Genomic DNA, 13,717 nt, shown 5'->3' with positions numbered 1-13,717 from the left:
TGCTGCAGTTGCTGCTGGTGCTGGTGCTGCTATTACTGCTGGTGTTGCTGCTGGTTCTGTTGCTGCTGCTGCTGGAGGTGGAGCTGCTGCTGCTGTTGCTGTTGCTGCTGGTGTTGCTGCTACTTTTGTCGCTGCTGCTGCTGATGTTGCTGCTGCTGTTGCTGTTGCTGCTGGTGTTGCTGCTTCTGTCATTGGTGTTGCTGCTGCTGGTGTTGCTGTTGCTGTTGCTGCTGTTGGTGGTGTTGCTGCTGCTGTTGCTGTTGCTGCAGATGGTGTATTTCCTGCTGCTGCCGGTGCTGCTGATGTTGGGGTTGCTGCGGCAATTGTTGCTGCTGTTGCTTTTGCTGGCGCTGCTGCTGTTGCTGCAGTTGATGCTGATGCTGCTGCTTTTGCAGTTGCTGTTGCATCTGCTGCAGTTGCTGCTGGTGCTGGTGCTGCTATTACTGCTGGTGTTGCTGCTGGTTCTGTTGCTGCTGCTGCTGGAGGTGGAGCTGCTGCTGCTGTTGCTGTTGCTGCTGGTGTTGCTGCTACTTTTGTTGCTGCTGATGATGATGATGCTGCTGCTGTTGTTGTTTCTGCTGTTGTTGCTGCTTCTGTCACTGGTGTTGCTGTAGCTGTTGTTGCTGTTGTTGCTTTTGCTGGTGCGGTTGCTGCTGCTCCTGCTGCCGATGTTGCTGCTCCTGCAGTTGCTGTTGTTCCTGCTGTTGCTGGTGCTGCTGTTGTTGTGTTTGCTGTGGCTGTTGTTGCTACTATTGCTGGTGCTGCTGCTGCTGCTGTTGCTGCTGGTGCTGCTGTTGTTGCTGGTGCGGGTGTTGCTGCTGTTCTTGCTGCTGCTTCTGTTGCTTCTGTTGCTGCTGCTGCTTATGTTACTGCTGCTGCTGTTGCTGCTGTTGCTAGTGCTGTTGCTGCTGCTGTTGCTATTGCTGTAGATGCTGTATTTCCTGCTGTTGCTGGTTCTGCTGATGATGCTGTTGCTGCGGCTGTTGTTGCTGCTGTTGCTTGTGCTGATGCTGCTGCTGTTGCTTCAGTTAAAGCTAATGTTGCTGCTGGTGCAGTTGTTGCTGCTGCTGCTGCAGTTGCTGCTGGTGCTGCTGTTGCTATTACTGCTCGTGTTGCTGGTGGTTCTGTTGTTCTTGCTGCTGCTGCTGGAGCTGCTTCTGCTGTTGCTGTTGCTGTTGCTGCTGATGTTGCTGCTTCTGTCACGGGTGTTGCTGCGGCTGTTGCTGTTGTTGCTGGTGCTGGTGCTGCTGTTGTTGCTGCGGCTACTTCTGCTGATTGTGCTGCTCCTGCAGTTGCAGTTGTTTCTGCTGTTGCTGGTGCTGCTGTTGTCGTGGTTACTGAGGCTGTTGTTGCTGTTGCTGCTGCTGGTTCTGCTGGTGTTGCTGCTGCTGGTGCTGCTGGTGTTGCAGCTGCTGTTGCTGTTGCTGCTGCTGTTGTTGCTGCTGCTGGTGTTGCTATTTCTGTTGCTGTTGCTGCTATTGCTGGTGCTGTTGCTGCTGCTGCTGCTATTGCTGCTGGTGTTGGTGCTGCTGCTGCTCCTCTTGCTACTGCTTCTGCTGTTGCTGCTGTTGCTGGTGCTGTGGCCACTGCGGCTGCTATTGCTGCTGGTGTTGGTGCTGCTGCTGCTGCTCCTCTTGCTCCTGCTGTTGCTGTAGCTATTGCTGCTACTGCTGCAGTTGCTGCTGCTGATTGTGGAGCTGCTGCTGCTGTTGCTGTTGCTGTTGGTGTTGCTGCTACTTTAGTTGCTGCTGCTGATAATGTTGATGGTGCTGTTGCTGGTGTTGGTTTTGCAGCTGCTGCTGTTGCGGGTGCTGGTGTCGCTGCTGTTCTTGCTGCTGCTGCTGCTGCTGATGTTGCGGCTGCTGCTTTTGCTGCTGTTCCTGCTGCTGGCTCTGCTGCTATTGCTGGTGCTGCTGCTGCTGCTGTTGCTGCTGCTGGTGCTGCTGATGTTGCTGCTGCTGCTGTTGCTGCTGTTACTAGTGCTGTTGCTGCTGCTGTTGCTATTGCTGTAGATGCTGTATTTCCTGCTGTTGCCGGTTCTGCTGATGTTGTGGTTGCTGCAGCTGTTGTTGCTGCTGTTGCTTGTGCTGGTGCTGCTGCTGTTGCTTCAGGTAAAGCTAATGTTGCTGCTGGTGCAGTTGCTGCTGCTGCTGCCGCAGTTGCTGCTGGTGCTGGTGTTGCTATTACTGCTGCTGTTGCTGCTGTTGCTGCTGTTGCTGGTGCTGGTGCTGCTGTTGTTGCTGCTGTTGCTGCTGCTGATTGTGCTGCTCCTGCAGTTGCTGTTGTTTCTGCTGTTGCTGGTGCTGCTGTTGTCGTGGTTGCTGTGGCTGCTGTGGCTGTTGTTGCTGGTGCTGCTGCTGCTGGTGCTGCTGTTGTTGCTGGTGCTGGTATTGCTGCTGTTCTTGCTGCTGTTGTTGCTGCTGTTGCTGGTGTTGCTTTTACTGCTGGTGTTGCTGCTGTTGCTGCTGCTGGTTCTGCTGGTGTTGCTGCTGCTGGTGCTGCTGGTGGTGCTACTGCTGTTGCTGTTGATGCTGTTCCTGGTGTTAGTATTACTGCTGGTGTTGCTGCTGGTTCTGTTGCTGCTGCTCCTTCTGGTGGAGCTGCTGCTGCTGGTGTTGCTGCTATTTTTGTTGCTGCTGCTGCTGCTTCTGTCACTGGTGTTGCTGCGGCTGTTGTTGCTGTTGCTGGTTCTGCTGCTGTTGCTACTGATCCTGCTGCTGATTTTGCTGCTTTTGCGGTTGTTGTTGTTCCTGATGTTGCTGGTGCTGCTGTTGTTGTGTTTGGTGTGGCTGTTGTTGCTGCTATTGCTGGTGCTGCTGCTGCAGCTGTTGCTGCTGCTGTTGCTGCTGTTGCTGGTGCTGGTGCTGCTGTTGTTGCTGCTGTTGCTGCTGCTGATTGTGCTGCTCCTGCAGTTGCTGTTGTTTCTGCTGTTGCTGGTGCTGCTGTTGTCGTGGTTGCTGTGGCTGTTGTTGCTGTTGTTGCTGGTGCTGCTGCTGCTGGTGCTGCTGTTGTTGCTGGTGCTGGTATTGCTGCTGTTCTTGCTGCTGTTGTTGCTGCTGTTGCTGGTGTTGCTTTTACTGCTGGTGTTGCTGCTGTTGCTGCTGCTGGTTCTGCTGGTGTTGCTGCTGCTGGTGCTGCTGGTGGTGCTACTGCTGTTGCTGTTGATGCTGTTCCTGGTGTTAGTATTACTGCTGGTGTTGCTGCTGGTTCTGTTGCTGCTGCTCCTTCTGGTGGAGCTGCTGCTGCTGGTGTTGCTGCTATTTTTGTTGCTGCTGCTGCTGCTGCTTCTGTCACTGGTGTTGCTGCGGCTGTTGTTGCTGTTGCTGGTTCTGCTGCTGTTGCTACTGATCCTGCTGCTGATTTTGCTGCTTTTGCGGTTGTTGTTGTTCCTGATGTTGCTGGTGCTGCTGTTGTTGTGTTTGGTGTGGCTGTTGTTGCTGCTATTACTGGTGCTGCTGCTGCTGCTCTTGATGCTGCTGGTGCTGCTGTTGTTGCTGCTGCTGATGTTGCTGCTGCTGCTGTTGCTGCTGTTGCTAGTGCTGTTGCTACTGCTGTTGCTATTGCTGTAGATGCTGTATTTCCTGCTGTTGCCGGTTCTGCTGATTTTGTGGTTGCTGCGGCTGTTGTTGCTGCTGTTGCTTGTGCTAGTGCTGCTGCTGTTGCTTCAGGTAAAGCTATTGTTGCTGCTGGGGCAGTTGCTGCTGCTGCTGCTGCAGTTGCTGCTAGTGCTGGTGTTGCAATTACTGCTGGTGTTGCTGCTGGTTCTGTTGCTGCTGCTGCTGGTGGTGGAGCTGCTGCTGCTGTTGCTGTTGCTGCTGGTGTTGCTGCTTCTGTCACTGGTGTTGCGGCTGTTGCTGCTGTTGCTGGTGCTGGTGCTGCTGTTGTTGCTGCGGCTACTGCTGCTGATTGTGCTGCTCCTGCAGTTGCTATTGTTTCTGCTGTTGCTGGTGCTGCTGTTGTCGTGGTTGCTGTGGCTGTTGTTGCTGGTGCTGCTGCTGCTGGTTCTGCTGTTGTTGCTGGTGCTGGTGTTGCTGCTGTTCTTGCTGCTGCTGTTGCTGCTGTTGCTGGTGTTGCTATTACTGCTGGTGTTGCTGCTGGTTCTGCTGCTGCTGCTGCTGCTGGTGGAGCTGCTGCTGCTGTTGCTGTTGCTCCTGGTGTTGCTGCTACTTTTGTTGCTGCTGCTGTTGTTGCTGCTGTTGCTGCTGCTGGTTCTGCTGTTGTTGCTGCTGCTGGTGCTGCTGTTGGTGCTACTGCTGTTGCTGTTGCTGCTGTTCCTGGTGTTGCTTTTACTGCTGGTGTTGCTGCTGGTTCTGTTGCTGCATCTGCTGCTGGTGGAGCTGCTGCTGCTGCTGTTGCTACTGGTGTTGCTGCCTCTTTTGTTGCTGCTGCTGCTGATGATGCTGCTGCTGTTGTTGTTGCTGCTGGTGTTGCTGCTTCTGTCGCTGGTGTTGCTGCGGCTGTTGAAGCTGTTGCTGGTTCTGCTGCTGTTGCTACTGCTCCTGCTGCTGATTTTGCTGCTCCTGCAGTTGTTGGTGTTCATGCTGTTGATGGTGCTGCTGTTGTTGTGGTTGCTGTGGCTTTTGTTGCTGCTATTGCTGGTGCTGCTGCTGTTGCTGCTGCTGGTGCTGCTGTTGTTCCTGGTGCGGGTGTTGCTGCTGTTCTTGCTGTTGCTGCTGTTGCTGCTGCTGCTGCTGATGTTGCTGCTGCTGCTGTTGCTGTTGTTCCTGCTGTTGGTTCAGCTGGTGTTGCAGCTGCCATTGCTGCTGGTGTTGCTGCTGATGTTGCTGTTGTTGCTGTTGCTGGTGCTGTGGCTGCTATTGCTGCTGGTGACGGTGCTCAATCTGCTGCTCCTCTTGCTCCTGCTGTTGCTGTAGCTATTGCTGATACTGCTGCTGTTGCACCTGCTGATTGTGGAGCTGCTGCTGCTGCTGCTGTTGCTGCTGGTGTTGCTGCTGGATCTGTTGCTGCTGCTGCTGGTGGTGGAGCTGCAGCTGGTGTTGCTGTTGTTGCTGCTGGTTCTGTTGCTGCTGCTGCTGCTTGTGGAGCTGCTGCTGCTGTTGCTGTTGCTGCTGGTGTTGCTGCTACTTTTGTTGCTCTTGCTGCTGATGATGCTGCTGCTGTTGCTATTGCTGCTGGTGTTGCTGCTTCTGTCTCTGGTGTTGTTGCGGCTGTTGTTGCTGCTGTAGCTATTGTTGCTATTGCTACTGTTGCTACTGCTGGTGCTGGAGCTGCTGCTGCTGCTGCTGGTGTTGCTGCTACTTTTGTTGCTGCTGCTGCTGATGTTGCTGCTGCTGTTGCTGTTGCTGCTGGTGTTGCTGCTTCTGTCGTAGGTGTTGCTGCTGCTGGTGGTGTTGCTGCTGTTGCTGGTGCAGTGGCTGCTGCTTTTGCTATTGCTGCTGGTGTCGGTGCTGCTGCTCCTCTTGCTCCTGCTGTTGCTGTAGCTATTGCTGCTAATTCTGCTGTTGCTGCTGGTTTTGGAGCTGCTGCTGCTGCTGCTGGTTCTACTGCGACTTATGTGTCTGCTGCGGATGATGTTGCTGCTGCTGTTGCTGTTGTTGCTGTTGTTGCTGCTACTTTTGTTGCTGCTGCTGATGATGATGCTGCTGCTGTTGCTGTTGCTGCTGGTGTTGCTGCTTCTGTCGCTGGTCTTGCTCCAGCTGTTGTTGCTGCTATAACTATTGCTGCTACTGCTGCTGTTGTTGCTGCTGCTGGTGTTGCTGTTGCTGTTGCTGCTGTTGGTGGTGTTGCTGCTGCTGTTGCTGTTGCTGCAGATGCTGTATTTCCTGCTGTTGCCGGTGCTGCTGATGTTGTGGTTGCTGCGGCAATTGTTGCTGCTGTTGCTTTTGCTGGTGCTGCTGTTGTTGCTGCAGTTGATCCTGATGTTGCTGCTTTTGCAGTTGCTGCTGGTGCTGGTGTTGCTATTACTGCTGGTGTTGCTGCTGGTTCTGTTGGTGCTGCTGCTGGTGGTGGAGCTGCTGCTGCTGTTGCTGTTGCTGCTGGTGTTGCTGCTACTTTTGTGGCTGCTGATGATGATGATGCTGCGGCTGTTTTTGTTTCTGCTGGTGTTGCTGCTTCTGTCGCTGGTGTTGCTGCGGCTGTTGTTGCTGTTGTTGCTGTTGATGGTGCTGTTGCTGCTGCTCCTGCTGCTGATGTTGCTGCTCCTTCAGTTGCTGTTGTTCCTGCTGTTGCTGGTGCTGCTGTTGTTGTGTTTGCTGTGGCTGTTGTTGCTGCTATTGCTGGTGCTGCTGCTGCTGCTGTTGCTGCTGCTGGTGCTGCTGCTGCTGCTGCTGCTGGTGTTGCTGCTACTATTGTCACTGCTGCTGATGTTGATGCTGCTGTTGTTGCCTGTGCTTGTGTTGCTGCTTCTGTTGTTGGTGTTGCTGCTGGTGTTGCTGTTGCTGTAGATGCTGTATTTCCTGCTGTTGCCGGTTCTGCTGATGTTGTGGTTGCTGCGGCTGTTGTTGCTGCTGTTGCTTGTGCTGGTGCTGCTGCTGTTGCTTCAGGTAAAGCTAATGTTGCTGCTGGGGCAGTTGCTGCTGCTGCAGTTGCTGCTGGTGCTGGTGTTGCTATTACTGCTGGTGTTGCTGCTGGTTCAGTTGCTGCTGCTGCTGCTGGTGGAGCTGCTGCTGCTGTTGCTGTTGCTGCTGATGTTGCTGCTTCTGTCACTGGTGTTGCTGCGGCTGTTGCTGCTGTTGCTGGTGCTGGTGCTGCTGTTGTTGCTGCGGCTACTGCTGCTGATTGTGCTGCTCCTGCTGTTGCTGTTGTTTCTGCTGTTGCTGGTGCTGCTGTTGTCGTGGTTGCTGTGGCTGTTGTTGCTGTTGTTGCTGGTGCTGCTGTTGTTGCTGGTGCTGGTGTTGCTGCTGTTCTTGCTGCTGCTGTTGGCTGTTGCTGCTGCTGGTTCTGCTGGTGTTGCTGCTGCTGGTGCTGCTGGTGTTGCAGCTGCTGTTGCTGTTGCTGCTGCTGTTGTTGCTGCTGCTGGTGTTGCTATTTCTGTTGCTGTTGCTGCTATTGCTGGTGCTGTGGCTGCTGCTGCTGCTATTGCTGCTGGTGTTGTTGCTGCTGCTGGTATTGCTACTTTTGTTGCTGTTGCTGCTGTTGCTGGTGCTTTGGCTGCTATTGTTGCTGGTGTTGGTGCTGCTGCTGCTGCTCCTCTTGCTCCTGCTATTGCTGTAGCTATTGCTGTAGCTATTGCTGCTACTGCTGCTGTTGCGGCTGCTGGTGGTGGAGCTGCTGCAGCTGCTGTTTCTGCTGCTTCTAGTGTTGCTGCTACTTTTGTTTCTGCTGCTGATCATGTTGCTGCTGCTGTTGCTGTTGCTCCTGGTTTTGCTGCTGCTGTTGCTGTTGTTGTTGCTGCTGGTGTTGCTGCTATTTTTTTCTTGCTGCTGCTGCTGTTGCTGCTGTTGCTGTTGCTGTTGCTGCTGGTGTTGCTATTGCTGTTGCTGTTGCTGCTGTTGCTGTTGCTGGTGCTGTGGCTGCTGCTTCTATTGCTGCTGCTGTTGGTGCTGATGCTGCTCCTCGTGCTACTGCTTCTGCTGTTGCTGCTGTTGCTGGTGCTGTGGCTGCTGCTACTGCTATTGCTGCTGGTGTTGGTGCTGCTGCTACTGCTACTCTTGCTGCTGTTTATGCTGTTGCTGCTGTTGCTGGTGCTGTGGCTGCTGCTGCTGCTATTGCTGCTGGTGTTGGCGATGCTGCTGCTGCTCCTCTTGCTCCTGCCGTTGCTGTAGCTATAGCTGCTACTGCTGCTGTTCTGCTGCTGTTGGTGGAGCTGCTGCAGCTGCTGTTTCTGTTGCAACTGGTGTTGCTGCTACTTTTGTTGCTGTTGATGATGATGTTGCTGCTGCTGTTGCTGTTGCTGCCATCTTGCTGCTGCAGTTGTTGCTGTTGTTGCTGGTGGAGTTGCTGCTACTGTTTTTTTGCTGCTGCTGGTGTTCCTGCTACTGTTGCTGTTGCTGTTGCTGCTGCTGGTGTTGCTACTGCTGTTGCTTTTGCTGTGGTTGCTGGTGCTGTGGCTGCTGCTGCTATTGCTGCTGGTGTTGGTGCTGCTGCTTCTGCTCCTATTGCTTCTGTTCTTGCTGTTGCTGCTGTTGCTGGTGCTGTGGCTGCTGCTGCTGCTATTGCTGCTGGTGTTGGTGCTGCTGCTGCTGCTCCTCTTGCTCCTGCATTTGCTGTAGCTATTGCTGCTATGGCTGCTGTTGCTGCTGCAGTTGCTGTTTCTGCTGGTGTTGCTGCTACTTTTGTTGCTGCTGCTGCTGATGATGCTGCTGCTGTTGCTGTTGCTGCTGGTGTTGCTGCTTCTGTCACTGGTGTTGCTGCTGTTGGTGTTGCTGCTAGTGTTGCTGTTGCTGCTGCCGGTGGTGTTGCTGCTGTTGTTGCTGCTGCTGAAGTTGCTGTTGTTCCTGCTGTTGCCAGTGCTGCTGATGTTGTGGTTGCTGCGGCAATTTTTGATGCTGTTGCTGGCGTTGGTGCTGCTGCTGTTGCTGCTGCTGATGTTTCTGCTCCTGCAGTTGCTGTTGTTCCCGCTTTGCTGGTGCTGCTGTTGTCATGGTTGCTGCAGCTGTTGTTACTGCTGTTGCTGGGGCCGCTGCTGCTGCTGTTGCTGCTAGTGTTGCTGTTGCTGCCGCCGGTGGTGTTGCTGCTGCTGTTGTTGCTGCTGAAGTTGCTGTTGTTCCTGCTGTTGCCAGTGTTACTGATGTTGTGGTTGCTGCGGCAATTGTTGATGCTGTTGCTGGTGCTGGTGCTGCTGCTGTTGCTGCTGCTGATGTTGCTGCTCCTGCAGTTGCTGTTGTTCCTGCTTTGCTGATGCTGCTGTTGTCGTGGTTGCTGCAGCTGTTGTTACTGCTGTTGCTGGGGCCACTGCTGCTGCTGTTGCTGCTGGTGTTGCTGCTGGTTCTGTTGCTGCTGCTGCTGGTGGTGGAGCTGCTGCTGCTGTTGCTGTTGCTGCTTCTGTTGCTGCTACTTTTGTTGCTGCTGCTGATGATGATGCTGGTGCTGTTGCTGTTGCTGCTGGTGTTGCTGCTTCTGTCGCTGGTGTTGCTCCGGCTGTTGTTGCTGTTGTTGCTGGTACTGGTTCCGCGGCTGTTGCTGCTGCTCCTGCTGCTGATGTTGCTGAGCCTACAGTTGCTGTTGTTCCTGCTGTTGCTGGTGCTGCTGTTGTTGTCGTTGCTGTGGCCATTGTTGCTGTTGTTGCTAGTGCTGCTGCTGCTGTTGCTGCTGCTGGTGCTATTGTTGTTGCTGGTGCTGGTGTTGCTGCTGTTCTTGCTGCTGCTGCTGTTGCTGCTGCTGCTGATATGTTGCTGCTGCTGATATATTGCTGCTGCTGCTGTTGCTGCTGTTCCTGCTGCTGGTTCTGCTGGTGTTGCAGCTTCTGCTTCTGCTGGTGTTGCTGCTGCTGTTGTTGCTGCTGTTGGTGTTGCTACTGCTGTTGCTGTTGCTGCTGTTGCTGGTGCTGTGGCTGCTGCTGCTGCTATTGCTGCTGTTGTTGGTGCTGCTGCTGCTCCTCTTGCTACTGCTTCTGCTGTTGCTGCTGTTGCTGGTGCTGTGGCTGCTATTGCTGCTAGTGTTGCAGCTGCTGGTGCTGCTGGTGTTGCTGGTGATGTTGCAGTTGCTGCTGCTGTTGTTGCTGCTGTAGGTGTTGCTACTGCTGTTGCTGTTGCTGCTGTTGCTGGTGCTATGACTGCTGCGGCTGCTTTGCTGTTGGTGTTGGTGCTGCTGCTGCTCCTCTTGCTACTGCTTCTGCTGTAGCTATTGCTGCTACTGCTGCTGTTGCTCCTGCTGGTTGTGGAGCTGCTGCTGCTGTTGCTGTTGCTGCTGGTGTTGCTGCCACTTTTGTTGCTGTTGCTGCTGATGTTGCTGCTGCTGTTACTGCTGATGCTTGTGTTGCTGCTTCTGTTGCTGGTGTTGCTGCTGCTGGTGTTGCTGCTGATGCTGTTGCTGCTGCTGGTGCTGCTGCTGTTGCTGGTGCTGGTGTTGCTGCTGTTCTTGCTGCTGCTGTGCTTGCTGCTGTTCTTGCTGCTGCTGTGCTTGCTGCTGCTGCTGATGTTGCTACTGCTGCTGTTGCTGCTGCTGGTGCTGCTAGTGTTGCTGCTGATGTTGCTGTTGCTGCTGCTATTGTTGTTGCTGCTCGTGTTGCTACTGCTGTTGCTGTTGGTGCTGTTGCTGGTGCTGTGGCTGCTGCTGCTATTGCTGCTTGTGCTGGTGCTGCTGCTGATCCTCCTGCTACTGCTTCTGCTGTTGCTGGTGTTGCTGCATGCTGTGGCTGCTGTGGCTGCTATTGCTGCTGGTGTTGGTGCTGCTGCTGCTGCTCCTCTTGCTTCGGCAGTTGCTGTAGCTATTGCTGCTACTGCTGCAGTTGCTGCTGCTGCTTGTGGAGCTGCTGCTGCTGTTGCTGTTGCTGCTGGTGTTGCTGCTACTTTTATTGCAGCTGCTGCTGGTTGTTGCCGCTTCTGTTGCTGGTGTTGCCACTGCGGGTGTTGCCATTGCTGCTGTTGCTGTTTTGCTAGTCTTGCTGTTGCTGCTGCTGGTGGTGTTGCTGCTGCTGTTGGTGTTGTTGCAGTTGCTGTTGTTCCTGCTGTTGCTAGTGCTGCTGATGTTTTGGTTGCTGCGGCTGTTGTTGCTGCTTTTGCTGGTGCTGGTTCTGCTGCTGTTGCTGCTGCTGATGTTGCTGCTCCTGCAGTTGCTGTTGTTCGTTCTGTTGCTGGTGCTGCTGTTGTTGTGGTTGCTGCGGCTGTTGTTGCTGCTGTTGCTGGTGCCGCCTCTGCTGCTGTTGCTGCTGCTGGTGTTGCTGCTGTTTTTGCTGCTGTTTCTGTTGCTGCTGTTGCTGCTGCTGTTGTTGCTGCTGTTTTTGCTGTTGTTGCTGTTACTGCTGCTGGTGTTACTGCTGGTCCTGCTGCTGTTGCTGCTGCTGTTGCTGTTGCTGATATTGCTCCTGCTGTTGCTGATACTGATGCTGCTGCTGTTGGTTCTGCTTTTGCTGCTGTTGCTGCTGCCAGTGTTGTGGCTGCTAGTGCCGCTGCTGCTCTTGCTGCTAGTGCTGCTGCTGATGTTGCTGCTGTTTCTGTTGCTGATGTTGTTGCTGTGGTTGCTGCTGCTGCCGCTGTTGCTGCTTGTGCAGTTGCTGCTTTTGCTTCTGCTGTTGCTGTAGCTATTGCTGCTACTGCTCAAGTTGCTGCTGCTGCTGGTGATGCTGCTGCTGGTGCTACTTTTTTTGTTGCCACTTGTATTGCTGCTGCTGGTTGTGTTGCTATTACTGCTACTGGTGCTGGCGCTGCTGTTCTTGCTGTTGCTGCTGCTGTTTAAGGTGCTAGGGCTGCTGTTGTTGCTGCAGGTGATGCTGATGTTGCTCCTGGTGCTGTTGCTGGTGTTGCTGTGGCTGCTGCTGCTGCAGTTGCTGCTGGTGTTGGTGTTGCTATTGCTGGTGGTGTTGCTGCTGGTTCTGTTGCTGCTGTTCCTAGTGTTGGTGCTGCTGTTGCTGCTGGTTCTGCTGCTGCTGTTGCTGCTGCTTTTGTTGTTGCTTGTGCTGTTCCTGCTGCTGTTATTGCTGGCGTTGCTGCTGCTGGTGCAGCTGATGTTGCTGTTGCCAGTGCTGGTGCTGCTACTGCTGCTGTTTCTGGTGTTGCTGCTGCTGGTGCTGCTGCTGGTGTTGGTGGTACTGCTGCTGTTACTGCTGTTGCTGCTACTGCTGGGGCTGCTGCAGTTGCTGCTTCTGCTGGTGCTGCTGGTGTTGCTGCTGTGTTGGTGCTGCTGCTGGTGTTGGTCCTGATGTTGCTGCTTCTGTTGCAGCTGCTGTTGCTGGTGTTGCTGGTTCTGCTGCTTTGACTGCTGCTAGTGCAGCTGCTGCTGTTGCTGCTGCTGGTGTTGCTGCTGCTGGTGTTGTTGCTGCTGCTGTTGGTGCTGCTGTTGCTGCTGCTGCTGCTGCTGCTGTTGCTGCTGCTGTTTCTGGTGTTGCTATTGTTGCTGCTTCTGCTGCATTTGGTGCTGCTGCCGTTGTTGCTGATGCTGTTACTGTTGATTCTGGTGTTGGTGCTGCTGCTACCGTTGCTGCTACTTTGGATGCTGCTAGTGCTGCTGCTGGTGTTGCTGCTGTTTCTGTTGCTGCTGCTGCTGTGGCTGCTGGTGTTGTTGCTGCTGGTACTGTGGCTTCTGCTACTGCTGCTGCTGATGATGTGGCTGCTGCTGCTGCTGTTGCCGCTAGTGTTGGTGCTGCTATTGCTGCTGGTGTTGCTGCTGGTTCTGTTGCTGCTGTTGCTGTTGGTGCTGTGGCTGCTGCTACTGCCCTTGCTGCCGGTGTTGGTGCTGCTGCTATTGCTGTTACTGTTGCTGCTTTTGCTGCTGGTGCTGTGGCTGCTGCTGCTGTTGCTGCTGGTGTTGTGGATGCTGCTGCTGTTGCTGCCGGTTTTGCTGCTCGTGCTGTTGCTGTTGTTGCTAGATTTGGTGGTGCTGCTAATGCTGATGTTGCTGCTGCTAGTGTTCCTACTGCTGCTGCTACTGCTGGTGATGTTGCTGCTACTGATGCTGGTGATGATGCAGCTGCTCTTGCTGTTGCTGCTGCTGGTGCTGTTGCTGCTGCTTTTGCTGTTGCTGCTGCTGCTGCTACTGGTGCTGTTGCTTTTGCTGATGCTCCTGCTGCTTTTGCTGCTGGTGCAATTGCTCCTATTGCTCCTGCTGTTGCTGTAGATATTGCAACTACTGCTCCTGTTGCTGCTGCAGGTGGTGGTGCTGCTCTTGCTGTTGCTGCTGGTGTTGCTGGTGGTGTTGTTGGTGTTGTTTTTGGTGCTTCTTCTGCTGGTGCTGGTGCTGCTGCTCTTGCTGTTGCTGCTGCTGTTGCTGGTGCTAGCCCTCCTGTTGTTGCTGCTGCTGCTTCTGCTGTTGCTGCTGGTGCTGTTGCTGCTTCCGGTTTTGCTGCTGTTGCTGGTACTTGTGCTGCTGCTGTTGCTGTTGCTGCTGCCTCTGCTGCTGTTGTGCTGCTATTGCTGCTGGTGGTGCTGCTATAGTTGCTGCAGGTGCTGGTACTGGCGCTGCTGCTGTTGTTGCTGATGTTGCTCCTGTTCCTGCTGCTGTTCCTGCTGCTGTTACCGCTGGTGTTGCTGCTGTTGGTGCAGCTGATGTTGCTGTTGCCAGTGCTGATGCTGCTGCTACAGTTTCTGGTGTTGCTGTTGCTGTTGGTGCTGCTGCTGCTGTTGCTGCTGGTTTTGCTGCTATTGCTGCGACTGGTGTTGCTGCTGCTAGTACCGCTGCTGCTGTTGCTGGTGTTGTTGCTGTTGCTTCTGATGTTGCTGCTGCTTTTGTTGCTGCTGTTTATAGTGTTGCTGGCTTTGCTGCTTCTGATGCTGCTGTTGCTGCTGGTTTTGCTGCTGGTGCTGTTGCTGTTGTTGCTGGTGTTGGTGGTGCTGCTGCTGGTGCTTTGGCTGCTGCTGTTGCTGTGGCTGCTGCTGGTGCTGGTGTTACTGCTACTGCTGTTGCAGGTACCATTGCGGATGCTGGCATTGCTGGCGCTGGTGTTGCTCCTGCTGGTGCTGTTGGTGCTGGTGCTGCTGCTGATGTTGGTGGTGCTGCTGCTGTTACTGTTGCTGGTGCTGTGGCTGCAGCTGTTGTTGCTGCTGCTGCTGGTGGTGCTGGTGTTGCTGCTACTGTTACTGCTGCCATTGCTGCTGGTGTTCCTGCTGCTGCTGTTGCAGGTACCATTGCTGTTGCTGGCATTGCTGGTGCTGGTGTTGCTCCT

General features: G+C 54.3%; 1 pseudogene; it reads right to left on the bottom strand.

Moving 5' to 3' along the window:
- Positions 1-470: 470 nt before the first annotated feature.
- On the bottom strand, positions 471-13,467 carry LOC121288059 (annotated as a pseudogene).
- Between the last annotated feature and the right edge of the window lie 250 nt (positions 13,468-13,717).

This window comes from Carcharodon carcharias, chromosome 2 (assembly GCF_017639515.1).
Source record: "Carcharodon carcharias isolate sCarCar2 chromosome 2, sCarCar2.pri, whole genome shotgun sequence".
Classification (NCBI taxonomy): Eukaryota; Metazoa; Chordata; class Chondrichthyes; order Lamniformes; family Lamnidae; genus Carcharodon; species Carcharodon carcharias.
This window is presented reverse-complemented; position numbering and strand designations above follow the sequence as displayed.